The sequence below is a fragment of the Mustela nivalis genome, assembly GCF_964662115.1.
Source record: "Mustela nivalis genome assembly, contig: HAP1_SCAFFOLD_595, whole genome shotgun sequence".
NCBI classification, from domain to species: Eukaryota; Metazoa; Chordata; class Mammalia; order Carnivora; family Mustelidae; genus Mustela; species Mustela nivalis.
The window spans coordinates 82144-97606 of NW_028136067.1; the positions used below are offsets into that span (position 1 = coordinate 82144).

At 40.4% G+C, this 15463-nt stretch overlaps 1 pseudogene across 1 annotated transcript; it reads left to right on the plus strand.

Annotated features, from left to right (window-relative positions):
- Nucleotides 1–323: 323 nt before the first annotated feature.
- Nucleotides 324–3157, plus strand: LOC309857286 (14-3-3 protein beta/alpha pseudogene; annotated as a pseudogene). Its single transcript has one exon. The product of its transcript is annotated as a 14-3-3 protein beta/alpha pseudogene (transcript).
- Nucleotides 3158–15463: the final 12306 nt, after the last annotated feature.

Sequence of the window (15463 nt, forward strand, 5' to 3'; positions counted from 1 at the left end):
GTAATAATTGTGATTAATATGCTGAAGAAAAAAAGAGAAAGATGGACACAAAATGAATGAGAATTTTTACCAGAGATTTAGACATTATATATAAGCAAAAGCCATAGCTTATAACTGAAAAATATGTATGTGAAATTAAGAACAAGATGGATGGGTTTAAGAAAGGATTGGATAGACTAAGATTATTGAACTGGTCAATGGAAAATGTCCACAGTATAACACAGAGAAAACCAAGAATAGAAAAGAACAGGAGAGACACGTGGGACTTACCCAAAGTTCCCGGTATATGTGCAGTTAGAGTCCAAATAGAAGGGAATAAAAATGGAACAGAGGGAAGTGGAGTTGCCGCCACCGCCGCCGCAGATTCCGGAGCCGGGGTAGCTGCTGCCGTCGCCGCCAGTGCAGCCGCCGCCGCTGCCGCCTGAGGAGTGGGCTTGGGAAGGAAGCGGTCACCGCGCTCGGAGCTTCGCTCACAAGCGTCTTTTCCTCCTGTTGCCCTCCCCCGGGAACGACCATGGATAAAAGTGAGCTGGTACAGAAGGCCAAACTTGCCGAGCAGGCCGAGCGGTATGACGACATGGCCGCAGCCATGAAGGCCGTCACGGAACAGGGGCACGAACTCTCCAACGAGGAGAGAAATCTGCTCTCTGTCGCCTACAAGAACGTGGTGGGCGCCCGCCGCTCCTCCTGGCGCGTCATCTCCAGCATTGAGCAGAAAACAGAGAGGAATGAGAAGCAGCAGCAGATGGGCAAAGAGTACCGGGAGAAGATGGAGGCCGAGCTGCAGGACATCTGCAATGACGTTCTGGAGCTGTTGGACAAATCTCTTATTCCCAATGCTACACAACCGGAAAGCAAGGTGTTCTACTTGAAAATGAAAGGCGATTATTTTAGATATCTTTCTGAGGTGGCATCTGGGGATAATAAACAAACCACTGTGTCGAACTCCCAGCAGGCTTACCAGAAAGCGTTTGAAATTAGTAAGAAAGAAATGCAGCCTACACACCCAATTCGACTTGGCCTGGCACTGAATTTCTCAGTCTTCTACTATGAGATTCTAAACTCTCCTGAAAAGGCTTGCAGCCTGGCAAAAACGGCATTCGATGAAGCAATTGCTGAGTTGGATACGCTGAACGAGGAGTCTTACAAAGATAGCACCCTGATCATGCAGCTGCTTAGGGACAATCTCACTCTGTGGACGTCGGAAAACCAGGGAGATGAAGGAGATGCTGGGGAGGGAGAGAACTAATGTCTGTTGTGCTTCGTGATCTGTTCAGTGTCACTCTGTACCCTCCACATATATCCCTTTGTGCGATTAAAAAAACAAACAAACAAACAAAAAAGTCCTACGGTGACTTTCAATTTTTCATAGCCTCAGCCTAGCAAAATGGTCCATGGGATAAACAGCTGGTGTGTGTATCTAAAACTCAGATTGGTCACATAAATGCCACGGCATTCTGAAGTTTTGATTTTGATTAACATTGACAGGATTACTGTGTGCTGAATTTTTTTTTAAACTGAACACTGTGATTATGGGATTTTGTAACTTAGCAGAACTCTTACTGGTAGAAAAACTAGACCTAAATTATGTGTAACTTTTTGGAAAGTTTAAACTGATAATCAAATTAGTCACGGAAATAACAGTTTCATTGTAAAGTTGTACAGAAAGTTATAGAGATTATATTGTGACGCTGGGACGCAGAGTGAGACCCCTTCCTGTGACAGCAACTCACAGTAGTTCTGCCTGTTTTGGGGGGGGAAGTACAGACACTTGGCCAGTTTGAGCTGTTGCCACTCAAAAGTTCATGACTGCAGATGTCCACAGTGTCTTCCTCTCCGTAAACTCGAAGCCTAAAATGGAAACTCTTTGTGGCAGATAATTGGGTTTTGACACCGTGAAAAGGCCCAGTGCTCCTAGACCCTGTGACTAACACCCCTTTCCCACAGCCATCTTACTGATTTGCAACTTGGGCTCCATTAGTGGAATCTGTTTTCCTTGTAACCAAGACCTAAAGAAGAGAAAAGCCGTGTATCTTATGAATGGCCTTATCTGTTTCCTGGGTAATACCTTTCAGAGTCATGTTCTGTAGAGATTGCCTTTCACTTAAGAAGTACTCAAGTCTTTGGGTGCTTCCTAGCTTGGGGCTTTTAAATTTTGAAATCGAGACATTCTTCCCACTGTCCTATTTGACTGTTGACCTTGGTTTTTCTTTTCCCTCTTGAAGTGTCTGTCCTGCTTCTTTACATTTTTGTTCCTTTTCAGTTCTGTTGCTGTCTTCTGTTTGTTGTTGAACACCATAGGGGCAGGGCGGGGGCCTGGAGGGGGTAAGCGAAGATGGCAAGCACTTTGGTCCGCAGGCCTCACTTCAGGGGAGTTGAGAAGAGCCAGCACATAGTTCTGGCTTCCTCTGATTTCTCAGCACGCTCGTTGCTCTTCAGTCAGACTGAGATCTGAGTCAAAAAAGTGTTTTTAAATACTCATGATTTCTCCCTGTGTTGCAGCCAGCCCTGATAATGCTTGTTAGTACCTGTCACCAGCTCTCCCAAGTGTGCTCCTTCAGCCAAGTTCACAGACCTGTTTGAACAAGGCACTATAATGCAGGGAAGTTGCATGAACACCACAGTGGGGAGAGTCCAGAATAGCCAGGCCTACCAGTCTCACAGTACCCCCTCTCCCTTGAACATTCCATGTAGCCGTAGTGTCCGCCTGTTTGTCCATCTGCTGAAATGAGAAAAGAAACATTCATGCACTGATTTAAAACCCAAAAAAAGGAAAAACAAAACAAAACAAAACAAAACAAAAATAAACCCTCCCCCCTTTCTAGCTGAACAAAAATGTGCAGTTAATACTTGGCGCTTGAAAATGCAGTAGTGAATGTGGAATGAGCCTGTCTGTATATCTGGTAGCTCTTTCTTGCTTCATTTTTCCTTACCAGTATTCTGCCTCACATTTGCTTCTGTGACGGTTATATTGCCTAGCAAGCACTCCTGTGGTTGTGAAAATAGTATAGCAAAAAAAAAAAAAAAAAAAAAAAAAAAAAAGAAAAGAAAAGAAAAATCCCCGGTTATTGATGTACTAGATTTGTGTATGTCTTTTAAACAGTTCTAGTTTCCACCTTAACACGGAATAATCAGGAAAAGTGTAAAAATTCAAAAGTGAAATAAAAAATTTTATCAGTTAAAAAAAAATGGAACAGAAAAAAATATTCAAGGAGATTGTTTATCTGTAAACATTTCTTAGGTTTAAAAAATATAGCAATGTTATCAGCAAAATGGCAAAGTAGAAAGTCCCAAGGACTGATTTCTACATATAACACACACCAAGACACACTGACACACACATGCTCATGTCAGAAGTTGTATGAATCAATTCATAAGAGCTCTGAAAACAGTAAAAGTTTGTAGAAACCAAGCAATAGTCATCTAACCCTATCCCTTGCCTGACCTGGTAATAGTCTTGGTCTTAAGCTGGTAGCAACCTGGTTCCCAATTTTCTCCTTAAATTAGAGGAAAAGACTTTTTTCCCAAGTAATTTCATACATCTGCTATACCCAAAAGGCTGATGCAAGGCATTCATTCCCATCTTGCATAACTTGTAACACAAGCAGGAAAAGTAATGGGAACTGTTTGTAAAATCTAGGAGAACTATACTCACAGATGCCTGGAGCAAGAGATTACAAGTGGAGATATAGAATAAACCATCTAAGGCCTAGAGAAGCTGGGTTGTGACTCTTTTGGAAATTAGGATATTCAAAAGCAACCACATATAAGGGGAGAAATTAGAAAACCATGTCCATGCCCAGAAAAGATGTATGCTTAGAAAGGATCTGAGAGCACCTTAAGCTTTCAGTAGGGTGAAAAATAAAACAGAAAAATAAACAGAGAATCAATATTGTGTGGGACAGTCTCAACCAAGCCAGCGTAAGAATTATGGGAGTCCTAGGAAAAGACAAGAGAGATAAAGGGATAGAAAGAGCATTTGAAGAAATGATGTAAAAAAATTTCCAAATTGGATTAAAGACATAAATAATGTAAGCCTAAGAAGTTCAACAAACTCCATGTTGAATAAACCCGAAGATAGTCACACTGAAACACACTAATGAAGTTATCAAAAAACAAAGGCTAAGAGAGAAAGCTGCAAGAGAGAAATGAGTGATCATATGCAAGGGATCCTCAGGAAGATTGCCAGGCAATTTCATATGAGAAACCTTGGAGATCTGAAGGCTGTGGGATGGTATGTTCAGAGAGCCAAAAGAAGAACGCTGTCAACTGAGAATTCTGTAACCAGCAAAATTGTCCTTCATTTTTGAGGGAACAATTAAAGAAATTAGACACTTTCAGATAAACAAAATCTGATAAAATCCCTGACCACAGACCTCACCACAAAAAATAGTATATCCGGGGTGCCTGGGTGGCTCAGTGGGTTGAAGCCTCTGCCTTCGGCTCAGGTCATGATCCCAGGGTCCTGGGATCGAGCCCCGCGTTGGGCTCTCTGCTCAGCAGGGAGCCTGCTTCCTCCTCTCTCTCTGTCTGCCTCTCTGCCTGCTTGTGATCTCTGTCTGTCAAATAAATAAATAAAATCTTTAAAAAAAATAGTATATCCTTCAGATGGAAATAAAACAACATTAGACAGCAAGTAGAACCCATAGGAAGATATAAATATCTCTGGTGAAGGTAAATACATGAGCAAATACAAAGCTCACTTTGCTGAAAATCAAGGAAACCTGAAATGCCAAAACATCCTGGAAAAGAGGGACAAAACTGGCAGGCGCCCATTTCCTGATTTTGAAACGTATTCTACACCTGCAGTAATCACAGCAACATGGTATTGGAATAAAGATGGAAATACAAATGAATGGACTAGAGAGCCCAGAAATAAACTCATACATGTATTGTAAAATTATTTTTAGCACGGTGCCAAAACCATTCAATGGGGGAGAAAACAGTCTTTTGAGGAAATGGTCCTGGGAAAACTGGATACCTATATGGTAAAGGATGAGTTTGAGTTCTGACCTAATACCATATACAGACATTAGTTTGGAATGTATCAGAGGCCTAAATGTAAAGGCTAACATTATAAAAGTCATAAAGGAAAACATAAGGAAAAGTCTTCATGACTTTGGATTTGGTACTTCAGGGAGAAGGACACCAAAGCCATGGGCAAGAAGAGAAAATTAATTCGACCTCATCAAATTTAAAAACTTTGTGCATCAAAGACATTAGCAAGAGTGGGGAAAATAGCATAGAATGGGAGAAAACATTTTCAAATGATATATTTGATAAGAGGTTAATATCCAGAATATACAAATATTACAACTCAAGAATAAAAAAACGAAGAGCCCCAATTTAAAAAAAAAAAAAAAAAAGGGCAAGGACTTGAACAGACCCTTCACCAGTGAAGATACACAAATAGCCAAAAAGCACATGAAAAAGGCTCAAATTACTCATTATTGGAGAAATGCAAGGCAAAACCCAATGTGATGCCACTTCACACTCAGTGGGGTGGCTATTCTCAAAAACGCTGAAGACAACAAGCTTCGGTAAGGACATGGAGGACCAGAAGTCCATGTGTACTTTCAAATGGCACAGCTGCTGTGTGAAATTGTTAGTTCCTCAAAAAGCTGGATGATAGGATCTAGCAATTCCAATTCTAGGTATTCACCATCCCCTCCCCAAATGGAGAGCAATGACTCAGACAGGTACTCATACACCAACATTCACAGCAGTATTACTATTCACGGTAGCCAAGAGCTGAAAACAACACAAGTGTCCATCAATAGAGGAATGCATGAATAGATACGGTGTCTGCATACAATGGAATATTATTCAGTCTTAAAAAAGAATAAAATCTTGACACACGCTCTGTATGTGACCCTCAAATATATCACGGATATTACGGTAAGTGTAATGAGCCAAATACAAAAGAACAAATATTACATGAATCTGCTTATGGGATGTACCAAGAATAACTAAGTGCATAGAGACAAAAAGCGGGAAAAAGGTTACCTCAGGCTGAGGGAAGGGGGAAATGGCGAATTGCTGCTTAATGGGTGTGGAGTGTCCTGAATGAAGAGAAAGTTCTGGAAATGGGTCATGGTGATTAACATTATAAAAGTTAATGCTTCTAAATTGTACAATTAAAAATGGTTAACAGCATGCCTAGATGGCTCAGTCAGTTAAGTGTCCAACTCTTGAGCTCAGTTCAGGTCTTGATCTCAGGACTGTGAGTTCAAGTCCTGTGTTGGGCTCTATGCTGGGTGTGGAGTCTACTTTAAAAAAAATAATTAAAATGGCAGATGTTATAGTAAATGGTAAAATGGTATGTGTCATGTATATTTGGCCATAATAAAAAATACATGATTTAGAAATAATATATAGGATTTATATCTCTACTAAGGTTATGTGAAATTAATACCTATTATTTTACTTAACTGAATAATTAGTCTTTCACAATAGACCAAATGATGCTGGTGTTTGTAATATTTCTTGAAATTAGCATTCTTATTTTGTAATTACTAAAGCTGTAAGATTTTTTTTTCCTCAAATGAATCCAGGAATGATTTTTGAAATGTCTATCATGAAAACATGATGATAATTACATCCAAAACTTTTAACCATTTCTTAGTAAATATTATGATTGAAGTAATCAACAAACCCCCAAACTGAGAGTTATAAGTAAAAATATTTTTGAAGAATCATATAGCTTGGAAGTATTAAAAATAGCAATAATAAAATGCCAAAAAACACACTTGGTAGAAAGAATCTCCCCCAAAATATTGATAGCATGTAAAACTTGACATGGTAAGAAGTTTTATTTGGTAAAATATGGACAGATAACAAAAATATTTTTGACAAAGTTGTAATGTTTAAGATCTTGGATAGTTGCATTTAGTTAACAACTGTGTGCAAAACAAAATACACATTGACATAAGATAGACTTAGTAAACTTTGAACAGTAAATCAAGTTTTTTTCTGAAGTATTAATTAAGGAATAGGAACCACTGAAAATACATTTAGTAAAAAAAAGTTTAGAAATTGGAAAGGTTTTATCTATAGCATCAAGGAAGATGGTATTAATTAGGTGAATATTTTAATGAGACTCAAATTTGAGATAATTTTGATTAAAGTTTTGTATGCTTGTCATAAATGTGGAAGCAGCATGTTCAACACATGAATTGCATCAAAATGGCAGTAACAAAACTTTGGAGCCAAGACATCTTATAATATCAGGTTTTCTGATATTTTGCCTTAAATTTTGGAAGCCTTTCATGCTTCTCTGAGAAGCAGAGACAGACAATAATACACTTGCTTTTTAAACCTGTGCCTAGCTCTGAGGGCAAGAAAAGCATTTAGTTTCAGGAAAAAAAATGCAGTTTACCAATTTTCTTTCCCTTAACAATCTTTTCAATTCCCCAAAGATCCGTATTATCATCTGTCCTCAATAAATTACTGTGAGATGATCTCAACTGAATTTCTATGTATTTCTCTAAGTTTGAAGAACTCTAGGAGAATAATTGCTATTATAGAAATGATATGATAAGGTATATCTTAAAATGTAATTCTGAATCTCACAAATTATATAATCTCAATAAATTATTACAACTTCTCGATCCTCTAAGTCTTCATCTGGTTCACAGATGGAGCAACACTTCCCTCACACTTTAATGTGAAGATTAAATAGAACATGATTTGTAAGTTGCATGGCACATCAAATTACTTCATAAATCACCAGCTGTCTTTCTTCCAATAAGAAGAATTGTGGACCAAAGCCAGGTCATCAGTTTTTTATCTAGGTAAACTTCTGTTCAGTTTCACATTCAAATATCTTTATATTCATATTCCCAATTCACATTTAACAGATCTCATTGTTTAGTTACATTGCATCTTACATGCCTGACTCTCATTCAGGTGGGCTGTTTGAAGCAACAGGGCAAGTCAGATTGCGAGTTCAAGGGGCTTTTGTCATTAGGACCCATGAGTCAAGGAGGGAGGCAAGGCTCATGCCAGCAGAATGGGTTGTCCTGTCAGCATGGAGGATCCTGGTTAAATTGGGGAAGTGTAGGGATCCAACACAGCTTGAAGAGCTCGGGTATCTTACTGTCTCCTTTGATTGCCACATAGTCATGTAACAAACTATTAGCAGAATTGTCTAATCCAAGGTTACTAGCTAAAGCAGAGTTTTATCTCAGAGGGTTTTTTATATTTATATTTTATATATATGTGTGTGTGAGTGTGGGTGGGTGGGTGGGTGTGTATGTGTGGTTTGTTTTGTTTTGTTTATGTACGTGTTTTTTAAATTCCTAAGCATAGGATAGAACACATAAAAGAATATGGGCAGTGAGAAATACAATTATCACACTTCTTAGGAAAAGAGTTTTCTGAAAGGAATTGTGTGGATTGGTGGCTATTTTTCTTGAGTGGCAAGACTCTGGATGCTAAGAGTAGCTTCAACAACATCAGGTATCAACAAAAATGTGACATTAATGAGTGAACGATCATGATAAGTAATTCCTTTTTCATAGTTCCAAAAAGTTTCTAGTGGAAGCATATTCCAGAGGAGGGTATTATCACAACACACTAGAGATCAGAAATGACAACTGAAGGGTAATAAAATTCAGGAGGAAGAGCAAGGAAAATTAAGCCTGCAGACTGGAGTGTGGTTTTTAGCTGTGCCGCCTAAGGTCAGTCTCAAACATACTGGCTGACTTTCCTCATTTGACTAAGAAGGGAATTAGAGCACATTCAGTTTGCAAACTCAAATTATTTTAAGTTTCAGGCAGGTTAAAATAAATAATGTTTAGTTCTTTGACAGCCAAGATACATCTTCACAATGATAGAAAAGGCCAATTTCCACACCTATGTCAGGACTTGGAAATGGCTGGCAGGGTCTTGCCTGGTTCTTGCACAGATGAAATGAACTCAGAATATGTGTGTGTGTGTATGTGTGTGTGCGCATATGTGTGCATGCAAACTTGCATAGCTAATTAAAATATATTCCAAGACATTGCATTTTATGATGGAATATTCTTTAGGGTGAATTCGAGGTTTAAAATTCCATGAATTTTTTTAAATTTATTTTTTATTTTCAGCATAGCAGTATTCATTATTTTTGCACCACACCCAGTGCTCCATGCAATCTGTGCCCTCTATAATACCCACCACCTGGTAAACCGACCTCCCACTCCCCACCCCTTCAAACCCCTCAGATTGTTTTCCATAGTCTCTCATGGTTCACCTCCCCTTCCAATTTCCCCCAACTCCCTTCTCCTCTCTATCTCCCCATGTCCTCCATGCTATTTGTTATGCTCCACAAATAAGTGAAACCATATGATAATTGACTCTCTCTGCTTGACTTCTTTCACTCAGCATAATCTCTCCCAGTCCTGTCCATGTTGCTACAAAAGTTGGGTATTCATCCTTTCTGATGGAGGCATAATACTCCATAGTGTATATGGACCACATCTTCCTTATCCATTCGTCCATCGAAGGGCATCTTGGTTCTTTCCACAGTTTGGTGACTGTGGCCATTGCTGCTATAAACATTGGGGTACAGATGGCCTTTCTTTTCACTACATCTGTATCTTTGGGGTAAATACCTAGGAGTGCAATGGCAGGGTTATAGGGAAGTTCTATTTTTAATTTCATGAGGAATCTCCACACTGTTCTCCAAAGAGGCTGCACCAACTTGCATTCCCACCAACAGTGTAAGAGGATTCCCCTTTCTCCACATCCCCTGATTTTTTAACTTTTCTTTAACGAAAACATCTTTACCAAAGGAGTTTGAAGTTGACTCCTCCTGCTTCTGGTTTCACAACTCTTTCTACAGTTTTACCTCTTAAATGAAAAAGATAATGCACAGAAATTGAAGAAGTTTTGAAATAGCTGTTCCTCTCCTGTGCCCCCCAAAATCGGGATCAGTGTGAACATTATTGCACCTGATTTTATTTCATTTTCTAAGAATTATTTTTTAAATCAATTTTGAAGAATATAATTCACATATCATAAAATCCTCCCACATAAAGTGCACATTTAATTTTTTAGTGAATTAGCAGAGTTGTGCATTTCCACCGGTTATATAATTTTAGAGTATTTCCCACCAAAAAGAAGTTCCATATAATGAGCAGCCTTTCCCTGTCTCCCAGCACTCACACTACTTAGCCTCTGTTTCCACAGATTTGCCTATTCTGGAAATTTCGTATGAATGGAATCCTACGAGATGTAGGGTCTGGTTTTGCTGTGGTCTGCATCTTTCACTAGTGTCATGTTTCAGGTCCATCCACACTGTGGCATGTGTTACTACTTCATTCCTTTTTATTGTGGAACAAGATTCCTCCATATGTGTGTACCATATTGTATCCATTCAACGTTCATGAGTTTATGGGCATATCGGATATTTCCACTTTTTAGCCATGTGGATAATGCTGCTTTGAGTTTGGAGAGATCATTGTACAGAGATTTCTTGAGTTTCTACTACGTACAAGCACAACAAGCTAAACAGTGAGAATACGAAAAGCCATAACCCTGTCCTCCTGTGCCCACAAACTACTGTCTAACAGCTAACAGGTAAGTGGAAAAGTAACCCACACACACAAAAAACTGTGATGCACAGAGAGCTTCAAAAGAAACAGACCAGGTTTGAAAGAAAGTCATTGAAGAATCCCACTTTAATGAGATCCAAGAGGGAGCTAAGTCATGCAAAGGCTCAGGGAAGAACATTGTGGGTGGGGGTGCGTGAATGATAATGGAATAACGTATCGCTGGGAAGAGCCTGATTTCTCTGCGAAACTAAAAGATGGGCATCCCTGACAACAGCTGAGGGAAAGGAAGACGAGCATCACAGGTAAGTGGAGACAAAGCTGCGGAGATGTTTCCGCCCGAGGAATTGATCTACGTCACATTCTCAATTAAATAAGAAATCTTGGAGGGATTCTTGACAGGGAACAAGACCACCTTGCTTACATTTTAAATAATCTCTCTGTTGTCCTTGGAAAACCTGTTCGGGGTATCTGAGAGAAGAACTGGACAGACAAGTTAGTAGGAATCTATTACAATCTCCGAGTGAGAGATGAGAGGGGCTTGATTCCAGAGAAGCCAGTGGGTACGGAAAGTGCAGACATTGGGATTTGCTTTGGATTGGGGGAAAGAGGGTCACAGCAGTGGCATCCAATGGCCCCTCATCTATCCACACTCTTCTGTGGCCCCTCTCTGACTCTGGACTTGGCCAGCTGACATGTTGTGAACAACAAGATATTGTCAAGTGCGATGCAGACAAGGACTTGGAATGTACCTTCTCCGTGGTGTTTGCCCTTTCTTGCTGCCCTTAGACTGCCACGGGAAGAAGCCAAAGCTGGCCTTGCAGATGATTGGGCCATATATAGCAGATACAGGCTGTCATAGCTTGGGTACCACCAGACACTAGCCAACCCCCCAGCTAATGCTGCCACTGGAGTGCATTCTGCAAGGCCAAGAGAAGAGCCATGCAGTTGCATCTGGCCCAAACTGCTGACCTATGGAACTGTGAGCTAACAAAGTGTTTGTTTCCTTAAGCTACGAAGTTTTGGGGTCATTTTTTACACAGCTGGGTAACTGATAGTGAGAAAGAATTAGCTGACAGTATAGATACATCTGGGGAAATAATGAGCCAAATATATTACAGAAGTTTCTGCCTGAGTGGCTGGGTTGACGGTTTAACATCTGGAAGTGGGAATGGGAACAGGGAACAGGGCTAGGGGGATCAAAGGTGTGGATTTAGACATGTTAATTCTTACATAGTTACAACCTGCAGATATAAATTAGGAAAGTTGCAGGATAAAGTTGGCAGGCTAAAAGACTGAAAAATAAGCTTATTTTGCTTACTTATGTTTTTGTAAGCCTATATTTAAAAATGCATTTTAGAAGAAAATTTTCATTGTTTTCTTTTTAATTTTTTTTATGGGCTACCTATTAGTTTTTTGTGAACAGCAGTGTATGATTTGAAAAATGGCAAGCAGTCCAATCCCTTGACTTTACAAAGGATTACCAATGCTGGAGAAGTGGAGTAACTCATGTGAGGTCACATAACTCGTTACTGAAATTCTTGACCCACAAGCCTGAGTCTTTTGACCCCCTGGCCCCTTCTTCATGGCACACACTCCGGTTATGTTAGCCTCTGCATCAGACACTCATATTACTCCAAGAGAAGTCAGGTAACATTAGTAAGACAGTGTAGATGGTACCTATGACAAACACAAGATGGTGGATGCCCAGCCTCTGTGTTGGGCACACGATGAGAGGGACCCTACTGTTGTGGCCTGATGGAGAATCTCATACCTCATCCTTCAGAGGCATCTGCTCCCACTTTTAACCAGCTGTTGCCGAGTTAAGTAGATCATCTACATTTTAAAATTCCTATCAGTTAACATGCAGTGTGATACTCATTTCTGGTGTACACTTTAGTGGCTCAACAGTTCCACCCAAAACCCAGTGCTCATCACAACAGGTGCACTCTGTACCCCCATCACCTATTTCCCCCATCCCTCCACCCACCTCCCCTTGGTGTTGGGAAAACTGGACGGCTGCCTCCAAGAGGATGGAATGGGCCCACTGTCTTACAGCACATGCAAAAATAAGTTCTGAATGGATGAAAGACCTGAATGTGAGACCTGAAACTGTAAAAATCCTGGAAGAGAACACTGGCGGTAACCTCTTTGATATTGGCTGTGGCAACTTCTTTCTGAATGTGTCTCCTGAGGGAAGGGAAACAAAAGCAAAAAAAAAAAAAAAAAAAAAAAAACACAGGACCTCATCAAGATAAAAAAGGAACAATCAACAGACTAAAGAGCAATCTGTGGAACACACCTCAGAAAGGGCTAGTATCCAAAATATATAAAGAACGCACAAAACTCAGTACCCAAAAGTGAATAATTCAATTAGAAATGGGCAGAAGACATGAATAGGTATCCTTCCAAAGAACACAAACAGATGGCCAACAGACACGTGAAAGACGCCCAGAATCCCTCACCCTCAGGGAAAGGCAGATCAAAACCACAATGAGGTGTTGCCTCACACCTGTCAGAATGGCTGAAATTAACACAAGAAAGAACAGGTATTGGTGAGAATGTGGAGAAAGAGGAATCTTCTTGCACCGCTGGTGGGAAGGCAAACTCGTGCAGTCACCCTGAAGAAGAGTCTGGGGGCTCCTCGGAAGGTTCGAAAGAGAACCACCTCACGTCCCAGCAGCTGCACTACTAGGCATTTACCCAAAGAAGACACAAATACTAATTGAAAGAAATAAATGCACCCCGATGTTAATAGCAGCATTATCCACGATAGCCAGATTATGGAAGTTGGTAATTTGTACTTTTATTAAAATTTTTATTTTTAAATACAGATAGAAAATTCATTGTAAAGAACAAGAACAAAACAAAACAGGGAGTGGAGCCAGTCTCTGGGATGCCAAACATCAAGCTCAAGAGTGACATAGGCCTAAAATATCTTGTTCCAGTAGAGAAAGGAAAGCACTGGCGGCCCATGGTTCATAGGAGTCTGTTCATGTGAGGATCTCCCAAAGGCCATGTCAGTCCCTTCAGGTGACTCTGGAAGACCCAAGCTACTCCTGTGTCCTGAGGATACTACACTTTCTAAAGCCCAGAGGTCCTGATAATCACCCATTGCATTAGGCAATGTATGTCTGTATTCTTAGAATCCCTAAATTGGACATGTGAAGTTCTTAGACATTAATGATTCATCAAGAAGTAAATACCTATAAAAATTAAAAAGTAAAAAATAAATAAATAAAATAATTCCTCCAAAAAAAAAAGAAGTAAATAATAGTCTTTTCCCCAAAACAAGCATGTTATCTAATTAAAGTGTGCGAATAAAGAGTCCTCCAAGGTTCAAAACAAATGTAAGTATGCTTCAGATTTCTGAAGTCTAATTACTGCATGTTCTTCTGTGCTGTCAAGTCAGCAAGAAAAGATGTTGACATTTTGGGTTTGCTAGAGCATTACTGAGCACTTCATGATGGTTATGGATAAAGGTGTCCCAGCAGCAACTTCTGAGGCTGTGTATTAGGGTACTATGTATATTAACCAAGTCAGGTTAACCCTGCTGGTTCCCTGTGCACAAGACGTTGAAAGCACTGTCGGAACTGCTCCATTCTGCTCCTGAAATCCAATGGAGCAGAGTCATGTGAGTAGATCACTTGCACTCAACTTTATGGCTAACTTGGCCAAAAGTGCATCTTCCTCATATTAAAAGTTCTTCAGCAGGTCCATTGTGTTCATCACAGTGTTCTTAGTGACAGCAAAGAGTCAAAGCATCCACTTTTAGAGAACTCAAAGTGTAAAATGATCCATGAACGCCCTGTGACCTCAGAAAGGAGTTAGAACAGCTGAAGTAATGGAAATAAGCTAAAAAGCCATCACATTAATTTAAAAAAAAGTATGAAACAATAAAATTCATAGCAAAACGCAATGCTATTTTGCACACTAAATCACACACAGCTGTGGGTATGATGTAGGGAAGTGTGTCAGTGTGTGCAAAGAGTGCTGGGAGCATCTATACTTTATGAGTCGTTAATACTAAAGTGACTACAGTGGGACTTGGTGGTGGTAAGGAAAAATAAAGTGAAACAAAGGGGGTTCCTACACAGGCCACCGGGGTTCCTCATGCCATGAAGTGGGGGAGTAATTATTACCTCGGTGGTGCTCTGTCAATTAACACCCTGGGGTTCTATACTATGTAGATAGTAAGATCCTGCTGGATCCTCGAACAGTTCCCTCCTCAACCAACTCCTCTGAAAGCCCTTGTTCTCTGAGATTCCCATCACCTATGTCTGCAAGCTGGGGAACCCGGCCTCTGGCTTTGCTTCCTGGCCTCAGCTCAGAACACTGACCTCTGACTTGCTTTGCCACATCTCAGAAGGAAAGCGCTTGATGAGGGATCAGACTTAGCACCCTAGAAGGCATCACATAGTCATGGGCAGTGAGGTGTGTTACTGAGACTGTTGTGCCCGTGACAGGCTCACTACATAAGAGAACAGACAGGTGTGTGTTTTAATGAGTCAGTGGCAGCTCTGCTGAGAAATGGAGCCAGCACTGGACTGCTCATCGGTGGGATGGATTTGTCCAATATGTCCATTGCCCAAGTGGGTTGGACTTAGGAACTCTGGGAGACCCAAGGAAACAACAACAAAAGTCTCAGCCATTTCTGAAAGGAATCTTACAGAAAGAGGGAAAAGTACCATGTAGAAGATGGTCAGGTTCTGGGATGCCCTCAGAACCCAAGCAAATGGACAAGAGGTCAGGTCTGAATGGGTGAAATGAAGTCTGGAATGAACAGTCCTTGACAACAAAAGACCTGATAACGTAAGCAGTGAGCCTTGAAGACTCAGAGGAAGGGCAGAAGGTCAACGTGGTCCACACAGGAAGTGAGGGTTGGCATCTGGAAGATGAAGCTACAAGGATTGAGGACCTGGGCAGAA